General features: G+C 46.1%; 1 pseudogene; it reads left to right on the top strand.

Annotated features, from left to right (window-relative positions):
* The first annotated feature begins 12,217 nt into the window (after nucleotides 1-12,217).
* LOC139248864 (zinc finger protein 135-like) overlaps nucleotides 12,218-16,487 on the top strand; it is a 40,195-nt pseudogene continuing 35,925 nt past the window's right edge.

Here is a 16,487-nt window from a genome sequence, read left to right as displayed (position 1 = left end):
CGACTCTCTCTTTTCTGTTAGTTAGCCAATCCCCTCTATCCATGCTGATATATTACCCCCAACCCCGTGAACTTTTATCTTATATAGTAACCTTTTATGTGGCATTTTATCGAATGCTTTCTGGAAATCCAAATATATGACATCAGCTGGTTCTCCTTTATTCACTCTGCTCGTTACATCCTCAAACAACTCCTGCAAATTTGTCAAACATGATTTCCCCTTTTATAAAACCATGCTGACTCTGCTTGACTGAAATATGATTTTCTAAATGTCCTGCTATGACTACAACGTAATGATGGACTCCAGTATTTTCCCAATGACAGATGGTAGGCTAATTGGTCTATAGTTTCCTGCCTTCTGACTCCCTCCTTTCTTGAATAGTGGTGTTACATTTGCAGTTTTCCTGTCCGCTAAGACCTCTCCAGAATTCGGGGAATTTTGCTAGATTACAACCAATGCTGTCACTATCTCTGCAGCCATTTCTTTTAAGACCTAGGATGCATGCCATCAGGTCCAGGGGACTTGTCCACCTTTTGTCCCATTAGTTTGCTTAGTACCTTATCTCTAGTGATAGTGATCTGTTTTAAGTCTATTTCCCCCACCACCCCCTCCCAAATAGCCCCTTGATTATCAACTGTTGGGATGTTTTTAGTGTCCTCTACCGTAAAGACTGATACAAAATATTTGTTCAAAATCTCTGCCATTTCCATGTTTCCCATTAATTCTCCAATCTCCCCCTCTAAGGGACCAACGTTTACTTTAGCTACTCGTTTCCTTTTTATATACCTGTAGAAGCTCTTACTGTCTGTCTTTATATTTCATATGCTATCTTCTCTGTCTTTATCATTTTTTTTTTAAGTCGTCCTTTGCTGGTTTATAGAAATTTCCCAATCCACTGTCCTTCACAACATTGTATGCCTTTATTTTCAATTTGATATCATTCTTTACTTCCTTAGTTAGCCAGGGATGGTTCATCCTTCTCTTAGCATCTTTATCTCTCACTTGAATAAATCTTTGCTGTGATTATGAAATATCTCCTTAAATATTTGTCACTGCATTTCTACAGTCTTACTCTTTAACATATTTTCCCAGTCCATAAAACTGTCCTGTTTGGTCCCATCAGTTTTTGTGCCAGTGCTTTCATCTTTAAAACAGTTGCTGCAATATCGCTCATTACAGACCCTTATTTGACCCTTAATTTATCATGAACTCTCTTACCCGCAGGAAACAGAACTTGTATTTTAAAAGAGAACTGAACTTGTGTATCCTTATTTATGAGATTGAGAGGGGCTGTCTGGGTAGATGCTGAGGTTGTTTTTTCCCTGGTTGGAGAGTTTAGAACTAGGAGTCATAAAGCCTGAAATTAGCCAGCCTAATGCACGTTTTAATGCGATTTTTTTTTTCACATTTTCATCTACCCAGCGTGGAGGCCCCGAACTGCGGGAGACCATCAGCGGCAGGTCGGAGCCATAAAAGGAGCAGCGAGTGACGGCCCAGGGAGCAGTATGGAGGCATGCCACTACAAGGTACAGCACGAGCTGGTGCAGGAGGGCAACAGCAGCGAAGAATGACGTCAGCAAGGTCCAGGATGGTGATTGGCGCGTGGGCAGGTGCATCAAGAGCGACGAGATCGGGGCGAAGGAGCGGCGAGAGACTGGAGGGATGTGATCGGAGCCCAGGGGAGGCATGAGTTTGGGGCCAGGGGCCCAGGGGCAGCACGGGCCAGCCCACACTGCGATATGGGTGCGGACTGGGTCCGTGCAGCAGAGCAGGTCTCCGGTTGTCTTGAGTAATCCTTGCCACTGGACCAAGACCTAGCTCTGTCAAGCCCATGTGGTGGTTGGTGTGCAATGGCCACCACACGTTAAAAAAATCCATGCACAGGACTCTTCCACCCTTGAGGATGTAGTTCGGGTTCTTCTTTCGAAACACCTGTGAGCTCCTTTTTTTGGGGCGTGGAAGCAAGTCGTCCTCGTTTTGAGGGACCGCTTATGAGTTAACGTCTAGTAACATACCATCAGTCGAATCAGTGAGTGTCAGCAGATTTCCACTGTGGTGGGCATCACAGCCTCAAATGATATCCACACACTTCCCAGTTGAGGTCACTGGATCGGTACGAAGAGCAGGGGCACTGGCTGATTTTTACTTGTATTTAGCCCAGTGATACTGAGGACAATTATAACCCCTGAACTGCTGCCTTGGCTGAGATTAGCTCACGGCCCAGATCAAGGATCGAACTTGGGACCTTCCCAGTCAGTACTGCAGTGTTATAAAATTTGGGGCGTTGGGGGAGGGTTAGAACAGAATATTTTGAGACAAGTTTTACTCCACCTTTAAACGAAACCTTCATTACACTGCACAATTCTGAAGTCTTTCCAAATTATACAAGCATGTTAAATGGACCACCAAACACAGTGAGACATTTTAGAAAGGCTCAAGTCACTGAAATAGACAGCTTTACAATCACTGCACAGTACAGAACATAAGAGCATAAGAATTAGAAACAGGAGTAGGCCATCTAGCCCCTCAAGCCTGCTCCGCCATTCAACAAGATCATGGCTGATCTGGCTGTGGACTCAGCTCCACTTACCCGCCCGCTCCCCGTAACCCTTAATTCCCTTATTGGTTAAAAATCTATCTATCTGTGATTTGAATACATTCAATGAGCTTCCCTCAACTGCTTCCTTGGGCAGAGAATTCCACAGATTCACAACCCTCTGGGAGAAGAAATTCCTTCTCAGCTCGGTTTTCAATTGGCTCCCCCGTATTTTGAGGCTGTGCCCCCTAGTTCTAGTCTCCCCGACCAGTGTAAACAACCTCTCTGCCTCTATCCTGTCTAACCCTTTAATTATTCTAAATGTTTCTATAAGATCACCCCTCATCCTTCTGAACTCCAACGAGTAAAGACCCAGTCTACTCAATCTATCATCATAAGGTAACCCCCTCATCTCCAGAATCAGCCTAGTGAATCATCTCTGTACCCCCTCCAAAGCTAGTATATCCTTCCTTAAGTAAGGTGACCAAAACTGCACGCAGTACTCCAGGTGCAGCCTCACCAATACCCTGTACAGTTGCAGCAGGACCTCCCTGCTTATGTACTCCATCCCTCTCGCAATGAAGGCCAACATTCCATTCGCCTTCCTGATTACCTGCTGCACCGGCAAACTAACTTTTTGGGATCCAAAAGAGTTTCATGCACAAGGACCCCCCAGGTCCCTCTGCACCGCAGCATGTTGTAATTTCTCCCCATTCAAATAATATTCCCTTTTACTGTTTTTTTTTCCAAGGTGGATGACCTCACATTTTCCGACATTGTATTACATTGTATTACATTTGCCAAAACTTAGCCCATTCGCTTAACCGATCTAAATCTCTTTGTAGCCTCTCTGTGTCCTCTACACAACCCGCTTTCCCACTAATCTTTATGTCATCTGCAAATTTTGTTACACTACACTCTGTCCCCTCTTCCAGGTCACTTATGTATATTGTAAACAGTTGTGGTCCCAGCACCGATCCCTGTGGCACACCACTAACCACCGATTTCCAACCCGAAAAGGACCCATTTATCCTGACTCTCTGCTTTCTGTTCGCCAGCCAATTCTCTATCCATGCTAATCATTTCCTCTGACTCCGCATACCTTTATCTTCTGCAGTAACCTTTTGTGTGACACCTTATCGAATGACTTTTGGAAATCTAAATACACCACATCCATCGGTACACCTCTATCCACCATGCTCGTGATATCCTCAAAGAATTCCAGTAAGTTAGTTAAACATGATTTCCCCTTCATGAATCCATGTTGCGTCTGCTTGATTGCACTATTCCTATCCAGATGTCCCGCTATTTCTTCCTTAATGATAGCTTCAAGCATTTTCCCCACTACAGATGTTAAACTAACCGGCCTATAGTTATCTGCCTTTTGTCTGCCCCCTTTTTTAAACAGAGCCATTACATTAGCAGCTTTCCAATCCGCTGGTACCTTTCCAGAGTCCAGAGAATTTTGGTAGATTATAACGAATGCATCTGCTATAACTTCCGCCATCTCTTTTAATACCCTGGGATGCATTTCATCAGGACCAGGGGACTTGTCGACCTTGAGTCCCATTAGCCTGTCCAGCACTACCCCACTAGTGATAATGATTATCTCAAGGTCCTCCCTTACCACATTCCCGTGACCAGCAATTTTTGGCATGGTTTTTGTGTCTTCCACTGTGAAGACCAAAGCAAAATAATTATTTAAGGTCTCAGCCATTTCCACATTTCCCATTATTAAATCCCCCTTCTCATCTTCGAAGGGACCAACATTTACTTTAGTCACTCTTTTCCATTTTATATATCGGTAAAAGCTTTTGCTATCTGTTTTTATGTTTTGCACAAGTTTACTTTCGTAATCTATCTTTCCTTTCTTTATTGCTTTCTTATTCATTCTTTGCTGTCATTTAAAATGTTCCCAATCTTCTAGTTTCCCACTAACCTTAGCCACCTTATATGCATTGGTTTTTAATTTGATACTCTCCTTTATTTCCTTGGTTATCCATGGCTGGTTATCCCTTCTCTTACCGCCCTTCCTTTTCACTGGAATATATTTTTGTTGAGCACTATGGAAGAGCTCCTTAAAAGTCCTCCACTGTTCCTCAATTATGCCACCGTTTAGTCTGTGTTCCCAGTCTACTTTAGCCAACTCTGCCCTGATCCCACTGTAGTCCCCTTTGTTTAAGCATAGTACACTCGTTTGAGACACTACTTCCTCACCCTCAATCTGTATTACAAATTCAACCATTTTTGATCAGTCATTCCGAGAGGATCTTTTACTAGGAGATTGTTTATTATTCCTGTCTCATTACACAGGACCAGATCTAAGATAGCATGCACCCTTGTAGGTTCTGTAACATACTGTTCTGAGAAACAATCCCGTATGCATTCTATGAATTCCTCCTCAAGGCTACCCCGTGCGATTTGATTTGGCCAATCGATATGTAGGTTAAAGAAGGGACTGACTGTTAATGGGAGCTCTGTTAGTGAAGTCCTCCGACACCCCAAGATAAACTGGACTATCCTTTAAATATAAATATGCAGAGACAGGAGTCCCTGTCCCTTTAAATATCTGCCCCATTCCCACAGGCAGTGGGAGGAGGAACAGCGCGCGGTCTCTTTAGATCCTGACCCAGCCAGTAACGCTGGATGGTCTGCCGCAGGGTCCTAAAATCCACAAAAAGCATCTGGTTGTGCAGAACAACTGAAAAGAGCACACACAGAGTCTTTGCTATATATATTATATTTATATATTTACATATATATATAATATAGTCCAGCACTTTGTTTACAATGTAATTGCAGTTTAATACCTTTACAATTTATTGATAATGCATTGTCTTGTGTGCTCTTGGTCAGAAAGTGATGTCACACTGACTATTCTGTTACCAAGGTGACCATGTCTGTCGGCAGTATTCAGTGGGAAAGGGAATTAAATCACACCGAGGAAAATGAGCAGCCACCCACGGGTCTCTGCCCTTTATTGTCCAATGATTACCTCACCATCACACACAAGCTCCTGATATTTACCTCCACTGTGGATGATTAGTGTAAGTGATGGTATAAATGAAATTGTCAGGGTGAAAGACGAGTAAGGGTGAGGAATGGTATGTTGCCTCCCTGGTGCAAGGGTCAAGGATGTCTCGGAGCGGATGCAGGACATTCTGAAAAGGGAGGGTGAACAGCCAGTTGTTGTGCACATTGGTACCAACGATATAGGTTAAAAAAAAAAGGGATGAGGTCCTGCGAGACAAATTTAAGGAGCTAGGAGCTAAATTAAAACGTAGGACCTCAAAAGTAGTAATCTCAGGATTGCTACCAGTGCCACGAGCTAGTCAGAGTAGGAATCGCAGGATAGCTCCTATGAATACGTGGATTGAGCAGTGGTGCAGCAGGGAGGGATTCTAATTCCTGGGGCATTGGAACCGGTTCTGGGGGAGGTGGGACCAGTACAAACCGGATGGTCTGCACCTGGGCAGGACCGGAACCAATGTCCTAGGGGGAGTGTTTGCTGGTGCTGTTGGGGAGGATTTAAACTAATATGGCAGGGGGATGAGAACCAATGCAGGGAAACAGAGTGAAACAAAAAGGAGACGAAAGCAAAAGACAGAAAGGAGATGAGTAAAAGTGGAGGGCAGAGAAACCCAAGGCAAAAAACAAAAAGGGCCACTGAATGTCAAGTGGCTGCAGGAGGGGTCAAAAATAAAAATCATGGTTTAAAAACTAGTATTAAAACACTCTACCTAAACACACGCAGCATTCGAAATAAAGTAAATGAGTTGATGGCACAAATTATTACAAATTTGGTGGCCATTACAGAAACGTGGTTGCAGGGTGGCCAAGACTGGGAATTAAACATATAGGGGTATCTGACGATTCGGAAAGATAGACAAGAAGGGGAAAGGAGGTGGAGTAGCTCTGTTAATAAAGGATGATATCAGGGCAGTTGTGAGAGACGATATTGGCTCCAATGAACAAAATGTTGAATCATTGTGGAGGAGATTAGAGATAGTAAGGGGAAAAAGTCACTGGGCGTAGTTTATAGGCCCCCAAATAATAACTTCACGGTGGAGTGGGCAATAGTCAAGGGGATAATGGAGGCATGTGAAAAAGGAACGGCAGTAATCATGGGGGATTTTAACCTACATATCGATTGGTCAAATCAAATCGCACGGGGTAGCCTGGAGGAGGAATTCATAGAATGCATACGGGATTGTTTCTTAGAACAGTATGTAACAGAGCCTACAAGAGAGCAAGCTATCTTAGACCTGGTCCTGTGTAATGAGACAGGAATAGTAAACGATCTCCTAGTAAAAGATCCTCTCGGAATGAGTGATCACAGTATGGTTGAATTTATAATACAGATTGAGGGTGAGGAAGTAGTGTCTCAAACGAGCATACTATGCCTAAACAAAGGGGACTACAGTGGGATGAGGGCAGACTTGGCTAAAGTAGACTGGAAACACATTCTAAACGGTGGCACAATTGAGGAACAGTGGAGGACTTTTAAGGAGCTCTTTCATAGCGCTCAACAAAAATATATTCCAGTGAAAAAGAAGGGCAGTAAGAGAAGGGATAACCAGCCGTGGATAACCAAGGAAATAAAGGAGAGTATCAAATTAAAAACCAATGCTTATAAGGTGGCCAAGGTTAGTGGGAAACTAGAAGATTGGGAAAATTTTAAACGACAGCAAAGAATGACTAAGAAAGCAATAAAGAAAGGAAAGATAGATTACAAAGGTCAACTTGCGCAAAACATAAAAACAGATAGTAAAAGCTTTTACAGATATATAAAATGGAAAAGAGTGACTAAAGTAAATGTTGGTCCCTTAGAAGATGAGAAGGGGGATTTAATAATGGGAAATGTGGAAATGGCTGAGAGCTTAAACAATTATTTAGCTTCGGTCTTCACAGTGAAAGACACAGAAAACATACCAGAAATTGCTGGTCACAGGAATGTGGGAAGGGAGGACCTTGAGACAATCACTGTCACTCGGGGGTAGTGCTGGACAGGCTAATGGGACTCAAGGTAGACAAGTCCCCTGGTTCTGATGAAATGCATCCCAGGGTATTAAAAGAGATGGCGGAAGTTATAGCAGATGCATTCGTTATAATCTATCAAAATTCTCTGGACTCTGGGGAGGTACCAGCGGATTGGAAAGCAGCTAATGTAACACCTCTGTCTAAAAAAGGGGGCAGACAAAAGGTAGGTAACGAGAGGCAAGTTAGTTTAACATCTGTAGTGGGAAAAATGCTTGAAAATATCATTGAGGAAGAAATAGCAGGACATCTAGATAGGAATAGTGCAATCAAGCAGACACAGCATGGATTCATGAAGGGGAAATCATGTTTAACTAATTTACTGGAATTCTTTGAGGATATCACGAGCATGGTGGATAGAGGTGTACCGATGGATGTGGTGTATTTCAATTTTCAAAAGGCATTCGATAAGGTGCTACACAAAAGGTTACTGCAGAAGATAAAGGTACGCGGAGTCAGTGCAAATGTATTAGCATGGATAGAGAATTGGCTGGCTAACAGAAAGCAGAGAGTCGGGATAAATGGGTCCTTTTCAGGTTGGAAATCGGTGGTTAGTGGTGTGCCACAGGGATCGGTGCTGGGACCACAACTGTTTACAATATGCATAGATGACCTGGAAGAGGGGACAGAGTGTAGTGTAACAAAATTTGCAGTTGACACAAAGATTAGTGGGAAAGCGGGTTGTGTAGAGGACACAGAGAGGTTGCAAAGAGATTTAGATAGGTTAAGCGAATGGGCTAAGGTTTGGCAGATGGAATACAATGTTAGAAAGTGTGAGGTCATCCACCTTGGGGAAAAAAAACAGTAAAAGGGAATATTATTTGAATGGGGAGAAATTACAACATGCTGCGATGCAGAGGGACCTGGGGGTCCTTGTGCATGAATCCCAAAAGGTTAGTTTGTAGGTGCAACAGATAATCAGGAAGGCGAATGGAATGTTTGCCTTCATTGCAAGAGGGATGGAATACAAAAGCAGGGAGGTCCTTCTGCAACTGTACAGGGTATTGGTGAGGCCGCACCTGGAGTACTGCGTGCAGTTTTGGTCACCTTACTTAAGGAAGGATATACTGGCTTTGGAGGGGGTACAGAGACGATTCACTAGGCTGATTCTGGAGATGAGGGGGTTACCTTATGATGATAGATTGAGTAGACTGGGTCTTTACTCGTTGGAGTTCAGAAGGATGAGGGGTGATCTTATAGAAATATTTAAAATAATGAAAGGGAGAGACAAGATAGAGGCAGAGAGGTTGTTTCCACTGGTGGGGGTGACTAGAACTAGGGGGCACAGCCTCAAAATACGGGGGAGCCAATTTAAAACCGAGTTGAGAAGGAATTTCTTCTCCCAGAGGGTTGTGAATCTGTGGAATTCTCTGCCCAAGGAAGCAGTTGAGGCTAGCTCATTGAATGTATTCAAGTCAGTGATAGATTTTTAACCAATAAGGGAATTAAGGGTTCTGGGGAGCGGGCGGGTAAGTGGAGCTGAGTCCACGGTCAGATCAGCCATGATCTTGAATGGCGGAGCAGGCTCGAGGGGCTAGATGGCCTACTCCTGTTACTAATTCTTATGTTCTTATGTTCTTATGGATTGGAGAGTTGGAGTGAAGGAAGTGTATGCAGAGAGGGAGTTGGAGAGTAGGGGTGAAGGAGGTGTATGTTGAGAGGAAGTTGGAGAGTAGAGGTGAAGGAGGTGTATGTAGAGAGGGAGTTGGAGAGTAGGGGTGAAGGAGGTTTTGAGTGATGGGGACTTACTGCCCATTAATCACCTTTGTTGAGCTGTGATTGGGTTTATTTTCCCTTTAAAATGTTTAGAATTGTTTGTTTCAACGAAGTTAGATGCGGGGCTACAGTTACTTGCGGGCACTGGGCTATTACTGGTGAATTAATGTGGGGTGTGTTAATTGGGAATAGATTTGAGTGGGCTCATTCTGTACTGACTGCATTGCTGAGCTGCAGATTTGCCCTCGATCCCAGTGATGAGGTGCTTTTGACACCAAATCCAGAGACTACGTGCATTATGACACCAAATCCAGGGACCACTTACATTGTGACACCAAATCCAGGGACCACTTACATTGTGACACCAAATCCAGGGACCACTTATAGTGTGACACTAAATCCTTGGACCACTTACATGGAAGCACCAAACCCAGGGTCCATTTGCACTGAAACTACAAATTTACATAGGATATATGGCACGGAATCAGGCCATTTGGAATAACCAGTCCATGCCAGCATCTATGTTCTACTCAGGAATTAGAGAGCCTCAGTGTAGGGAATGCTCATGGTGGTGAAACCAGCTCGAGTGAGGGCAAAAATTGAGTAATGGATGAAGATATGACGGTGGAATCACATGGCAACTGATGGGGCCTGGTGCAAGCACATAATAAATAGGAGCAGGAATCAGCCACCTGGCCCCTCGAGCCTGCTCTGCCATTCAATAAGATCATGGCTGATCTGATCATGGACTCAGCTCCACTTCCCTGCCCGCTCTGCATAACCCTTTATTCCCTTCACTCAAAAGTCTGTCTATCTCCACCTTAAATATATTCAATGACCTAGGCTCCACAGCTCTCTGGGCAGAGAATTCCACAGGTTTACAACCCTCTGATAGAAGAAATTCCTCCTCATCTCAGTTTTAAATGGGCGGCCCCTTATTCTGAGACTATGCCCCCTAGTTTTAGTTTCCCCGATGAGTGGAAATATCCTCTCTCTATCCATATTGTCGAACCCCCTCATTATCCTATATGTCTCAATAAATCACCTCTCATTCTTCTGAACTCCAATGAGTATAGGCCCAACCTACTCAACCTATCTTCATAAGTCAACCCCCTCATCTCTGGAATCAACCTAGTGAACTTTGTCTGAACTGCCTCCAATGCAAGTGTATCCCTCCTTAAATACAAGACCAAAACTGTACACAGTACTCTAGGTTTGGCCTCATCAATACCCTGTACATTTGTAACAGGACTTCTCTGCGTTTATACTCTAACCCCCTTGCAATAAAGGCCAACATTCCATTTGCCTTCCTGATCACTTGCTGTATCTGCATACTAACATTTTGTATTTCATGCACAAGGACCCCCAGATTCCTCTGTACTGCAGCACTTTGCAATTTTTCTCCATTTAAATTATAATTTGCTTTTCTATTTTTTCTGCCAATTTGGTGATAGGTCATTGTCAGAAGCACTTTTCAGACAGGCTGATAATCAGCTGTAACCAGCACAACAAATGTATCCATCTGTTCTTGTTCCAAAATCCCAAAATCTAATGTCCCTAATTAAATGTTCGGTGAGATTTGTCGAGATGCGTAAGAAGGGAGGAAATGAGGCTTGCAGGAATGTAGGTTCCTTGAATGAACAGTTTATGAGGCTGTTTTGTGACTCGTCTGCATGAGGTTAAAAGCATGAAATGGAAAAGGGCAGTCCACTGACACTTATATTGTCAATAATGCTTTCTAAGTTAATCACTATCTCCTAAGCCTCCATCATCATCATCATATACAATCCCTCGAAATCGAGGAAGACTTACTTACACTCTAAAAGTGAGTTCTCAGGTGACTGTACAGTCCGATCTGGGAATTGCAGTTGCTGTCACAGGTGAGACAGACAGTCGTTGAAGGAAAGGGTGGGTGGGATGGTTTGCCACATGCGCCTTCCACTGCCTGTGCTTGTTTTCTGCATGCTCGGTGACAAGACACAAGATGTTCAGCGCCCTCCTCGATGCTCTTCCTCCACTTATGGTGATCTTGGGCCAGGGATGCCCAGCTGCCTAATATCCTATTGACTACCCCAACCACTAAGCCCATTTCTAACAAATAACTGCAACCACTAACCCTAAACCTGAACCCAAACGCCAGCCCCTAACCAAGGATTGTTGACAGGGATCAGTGGAGGATCTAAAGACCTGATAATGGAAGTATTTAAACAATTATCTTGATGCAAGAAATACTGCAAGGTATGTTAGTAACAAGTAATTATATCAACAAAACTATCAAAATCAGCAAAAACAATTACAAAGATCAGACATTTCAAAGACTATTACATGCAGTAATCACATTCAAAAAGTGTTAAACAATATACAAAATAATAGATTTTCGGTCTTAAGCAAGATAGTTCTTTCAATGGTTGGTTGAAAGGAACGTCAGATGAGTGTAAAGTGAGACACACCATGTTCAGTCTATGACACCCACAAGAACACTCAAACAGAACAACCTTGGGATTTGAAGTGTTAAATGATGAACTGAGTGAGAAGTGAAGTAATCTAGAGTAAGAAAAGGCCCAAAATGGAACAGTCAGTAACAGAACATTAATTGGTCTCCTCTTATTATGGAGAAATCAAATATTTGACACACTGTGTTTGAAGCAAGCTGATTTATTCAATATTTATACACAACATCAATCTCCAGCTCGGGTATAGGGATTATTAAGATCATCAGAAACAAAAAATAACTGGCAGAATGAACATGGTTCAGTGCCCAATGCAATGCCAGTAAATACTGTACTATTCACTAATGCCCTTCAATGGCAGGATATTTACCCAGCATGCCGGACGGGAGAGAATGTGCCGCACCCAGACTAGAGGAGTTCAGTGCGCAGGCGCGGGTCCTGGTTGGGTTTGGAGCATGCGTGGTGCGTGTAATGGCGGAGGACACACGCACGAAATGTGTGTTCCGCAAAAGCGTTCATTTTCAGCGGAGCGGAGGGCAGTAATGGACCAGCGGGTAGCCGGGGAGGCTTCATAAACAACTGCTGCCCGTCGCAAGCCCCGAATAATAACCGGAATATCGGCGGTTACAACTTCGAGGCTTTCCCCCGGTCACAGGCCCAGGCTAGCAGCGGCCATCTTGATGCAGGAAGGCAGGTTCAGTGCTCCGCCATCTTGATTCTGTGAGTAGCACAGCGCATGCGTAGCCATCTTGGTGCAGGGACAAAGTGAGCGATGTCAGTCTCTGTTTCCAACTGGGTCTTCGTGGGTGAAGTCCTGACACAGATATTTTATTCTCACTCTTCACACCACGGATTTCTCACCGTCTCTCCCAAAGGCGCTGCTTAGTGCCGACCTTACGGTTTACGTCTCACACAACTGTAACAGAGAAGCCCCAGAACTGTTTACTCCTTGGGTTAGAATCCCCATGTACAGTCCCAGGGTTAGAATCCCCATGTACAGTCCCAGGGTTGGAATCCCCATGTACAGTCCCAGGGTTAGAATCCCTATGTACAGTCCCAGGGTTGGAATCCTGTGACTGTACACAGACGAAGAGAAAAATTGAGGCCTTGAATGTGAGTTTGGGAAAAAAAATCATAGAAGCATGATTCAATTTATATACTAAACTATTTGAAATCAAATCAAACGAATTGTTGCAAATAACACATTACTTACATGCCAAATGGGAAGAAGTGATGTCTAGGCTGTGCGGGAGTGTTTGCGCCCAGTTACACAGCATGAGTCTGGCTCTCCACTGCAAATGAGCTTCTTTAGGTTCACAGTCTTATTGACACATCCAAGTGACAGGATGGACCTCGCCCTTTAAACCGCATCAGAGAAATATCAGCATTTGATGTTTAGTTTTCTAAATCTTTATAAAACACTGGCTAGGCCTCAGCTGGAGTATTGTGTTCAAGTTTGGGCTCCAAACTTTCGGAATGATGCCAAGCTTTTCGAGAGGGTGCAGAAGGAACGGTGCCAGAGATGAGGGACTTCCGTTATGTGGAGAGACTGGTGAAGTTTTCTCCAGAGAGCAGGAAAGGGTAAAAGGAGATTTGATGGAAATGTACAAAATTATGAACAATTTAGACAGGGTAAATATGGAGAAAGTGTTTCCAGTGACATTAGGGTAGGTAACGAGAGGAGTCAGACTTCCGATGATTGGCAAAAGAATTAGAGGTTAGTTGTTACCCAGCGGATTTTTATGATCTGGAATGCACTGTCTGAAAGGCTGGTGGAAGCAGATTCAATAGTAACTTTCAAAATGGAATTGGATAAATACTTGAAGGGAAAAATATACCGAGCAATGGGTAAAGAGCAGAGGAGTGAGACACAGTGAACAGCTCAACCAAATAGCCGGCATAGACACGATAGGCCAAATGGCCTCCTGTGCTGTACCACTCCCAAACAATGGCGGATGATCTTACCCAGAGTGCTCCGCCTGGGGAATACACTCTATCTTTATCAGCAGGGTGGCAGCGCACGGGAAGGGCTAGTCCCTGGAGAGCACCTCCCTGTGTGGAGCAGCTCCCAGGGACTGAGCAGAGTGAGCGTGGCGTCAGCAACACCGAGTGTGGCTCTCAGGCCCTAGGCAACACCGAGTGCGATTCTCGGTGCCTTAGGCAACACCGAGTGCGGCTCTCAGGCGCCGGACAACACCGAGTGCGGCTCTCAGGCGCCGGACAACACCGAGTGCGGCTCTCAGGCGCCGGGCAACACCAGGTACGGCTCTCAGGCCCCAGGCAACACCGAGTGCGGCTCTCAGGCCCCGGTCAACACCAAGTGTGGCTCTCAGGCGCCGGGCAATGCCAAGTGTGGCTTTTGTCAAGGTCCCACACAAGAGATCGGTGTGCAAAATTAAAGCACATGGTATTGGGGGTAATGTACTGACGTGGATAGAGAACTGGTTGGCAGACAGAAAGCAGAGAGTCAGGATAAACGGGTCCTTTTCAGAATGGCAGGCAGTGACTAGTGGGGTGCTGCAAGGCTCAGTGCTGGGACCCCAGCTATTTTCAACATGCATTAATGATTTGGATGAGGGAATTGAGTGTAATATCACCAAGTTTGCAGATGACACTAAGCTGGGTGGCAGTGTGAGCTGTGAGGACGCGAAAAGGCTGCAGGGTGAATTGGACATTTTGGTGAGTGGGAAAATGCCTGGCAGATGCAGTATAATGTGGATAAATGTGAGGTTATCCACGTTGGTGGCAAAAATACGAAGGCAGAATATTATCTGAATGGCGGCAGATTAGAAAAAGGGGCGGTGCAACGAGACCTGGGTGTCATGGTACATCAGTCACTGAAAGTTGGCATGCAGGTACAGCAGGTGGTGATGAAGGCAAATGATATGTTGGCCTTCATAGCTAGGCAATTTGAGTATAGGAGCAGGGCGGTCTTACTGTAGTTGTACAGGGCCTTAGTGAGGCCTCACCTGAAATATTGTGTTCAGTTTTGGTCTCCTAATCTGAGGAAGGACGTTCTTGCTATTGAGGGAGTGCAGCGAAGGTTCACCAGACTGATTCCCGGGATGGCAGGACTGATATATGAGGAAAGACTGGATCGACTGGGCCTGTATTCACTGGAGTTTAGAAGGATGAGAGGGGATCTCATAGAAACATATAAAATTCTGACAGGGCTGGAAAGGTTAGATGCAGGAAGAATGTTCCCAATGTTGGGGAAGTCCAGAACCAGGGGACATAGTCAAAGGATAAGGGGTAACCCATTTAGGACTGAGATGAGGAGAAACTTCTTCACTCAGAGAGTTGTTGATGCCAGTTCATTGGATATATTCAAGAGAGAGTTAGATATGGCCCTTACGGCTAAAGGAGAAAGCAGGAAAGGGGTACTGAGGTGAATGATCAACCATGATATTGAATGATGGTGTCGGCTCGAAGGGCCAAATGGCCTACACCTGCACCTATTTTCTATGTTTCCATGTTTCTCGGACCCCGGGCAACACCGAGTGCGGCTCTCAGGACCCGGGCAACACCGAGTGCAGCTCTCAGTCCCCGGGCAACACCGAGTGCGGCTCTCGGGCCCCGGGCAACACCGAGTGCGGCTCCCGGGCCCCGGGCAACACCGAGTGCGGCTCTCGGGCCCCGGGCAACACCGAGTGCGGCTCTCGGGCCCCGGGCAACACCGAGTGCGGCTCTCGGGCCCCGGGCAACACCGAGTGCGGCTCTCGGGCCCCGGGCAACACCGAGTGCGGCTCTCGGGCCCCGGGCAACACCGAGTGCGGCTCCTGGGCCCCGGGCAACACCGAGTGCGGCTCCTGGGCCCCGGGCAACACCGAGTGCGGCTCTCGGGCCCCGGGCAACACCGAGTGCAGCTCTCGGGCCCCGGGCAACACAGAGTGCGGCTCTCGGGCCCCGGGCAACACCGAGTGCGGCTCTCGGGCCCCGGGCAACACCGAGTGCGGCTCTCGGGCCCCGGGCAACACCGAGTGCGGCTCTCGGGCCCCGGGCAACACCGAGTGCGGCTCTCGGGCCCCGGGCAACACTGAGTGCGGCTCTCGGGCCCCGGGCAACACCGAGTGCGGCTCCCGGGCCCCGGGCAACACCGAGTGCGGCTCCCGGGCCCCGGGCAACACCGAGTGCGGCTCTCAGTCCCCGAGTCAGAGCCGCCGGGCCCGGCACCAGCAAACCCTGAGGGTAGATCCTCCCCCAAACCAGAAAAACAAAACTTCCATTTATACAGCAGGCTCAGAAATTCCCAGCCGCTCTGTGTCAGGGTGGACGCTGGATGCGGAAGTCGCTCCCTGGCCTCCTGCATAGTATAGAATTAGGTAGTCCCTTGTGTCGAGGATGACCCGCTTCCACACCAAAAAGGGATGAGTTCAAAGGTGTTTCAATATGGGAGCTGATATTCCAGGTACAGAACTCCATATTGAAGGATGGAAGGTGTCTGTGCGTGGATTCTTTTAACGTGGTTGGCTGCTGCACACCGACCACCACACGGGCTGGAGAGAGCTAGGTCTTGGTCCAGTGGAAAGGGTTAACTAAGACAACTGTAGACCAAGCTCTGCTGCACAGACCTGGCGCACATACTCCTACTGCCCACAGATCGCAGTGTGGGCTGGCCCGTGCTGCCCCTGGACCCTCGCCTCTTCCGGGCCACGAAATCTCGCCTCTCGTGGGACCCAATCTCTCCGCCCCGAACTCTCGCCTCTCGTGGGCCCAATCTCTCCAATCTGAACTCTCGCCTCTCCTTG

The sequence above is a fragment of the Pristiophorus japonicus genome, unplaced genomic scaffold (assembly GCF_044704955.1).
Source record: "Pristiophorus japonicus isolate sPriJap1 unplaced genomic scaffold, sPriJap1.hap1 HAP1_SCAFFOLD_298, whole genome shotgun sequence".
Classification (NCBI taxonomy): domain Eukaryota; kingdom Metazoa; phylum Chordata; class Chondrichthyes; family Pristiophoridae; genus Pristiophorus; species Pristiophorus japonicus.
This window is presented reverse-complemented; position numbering and strand designations above follow the sequence as displayed.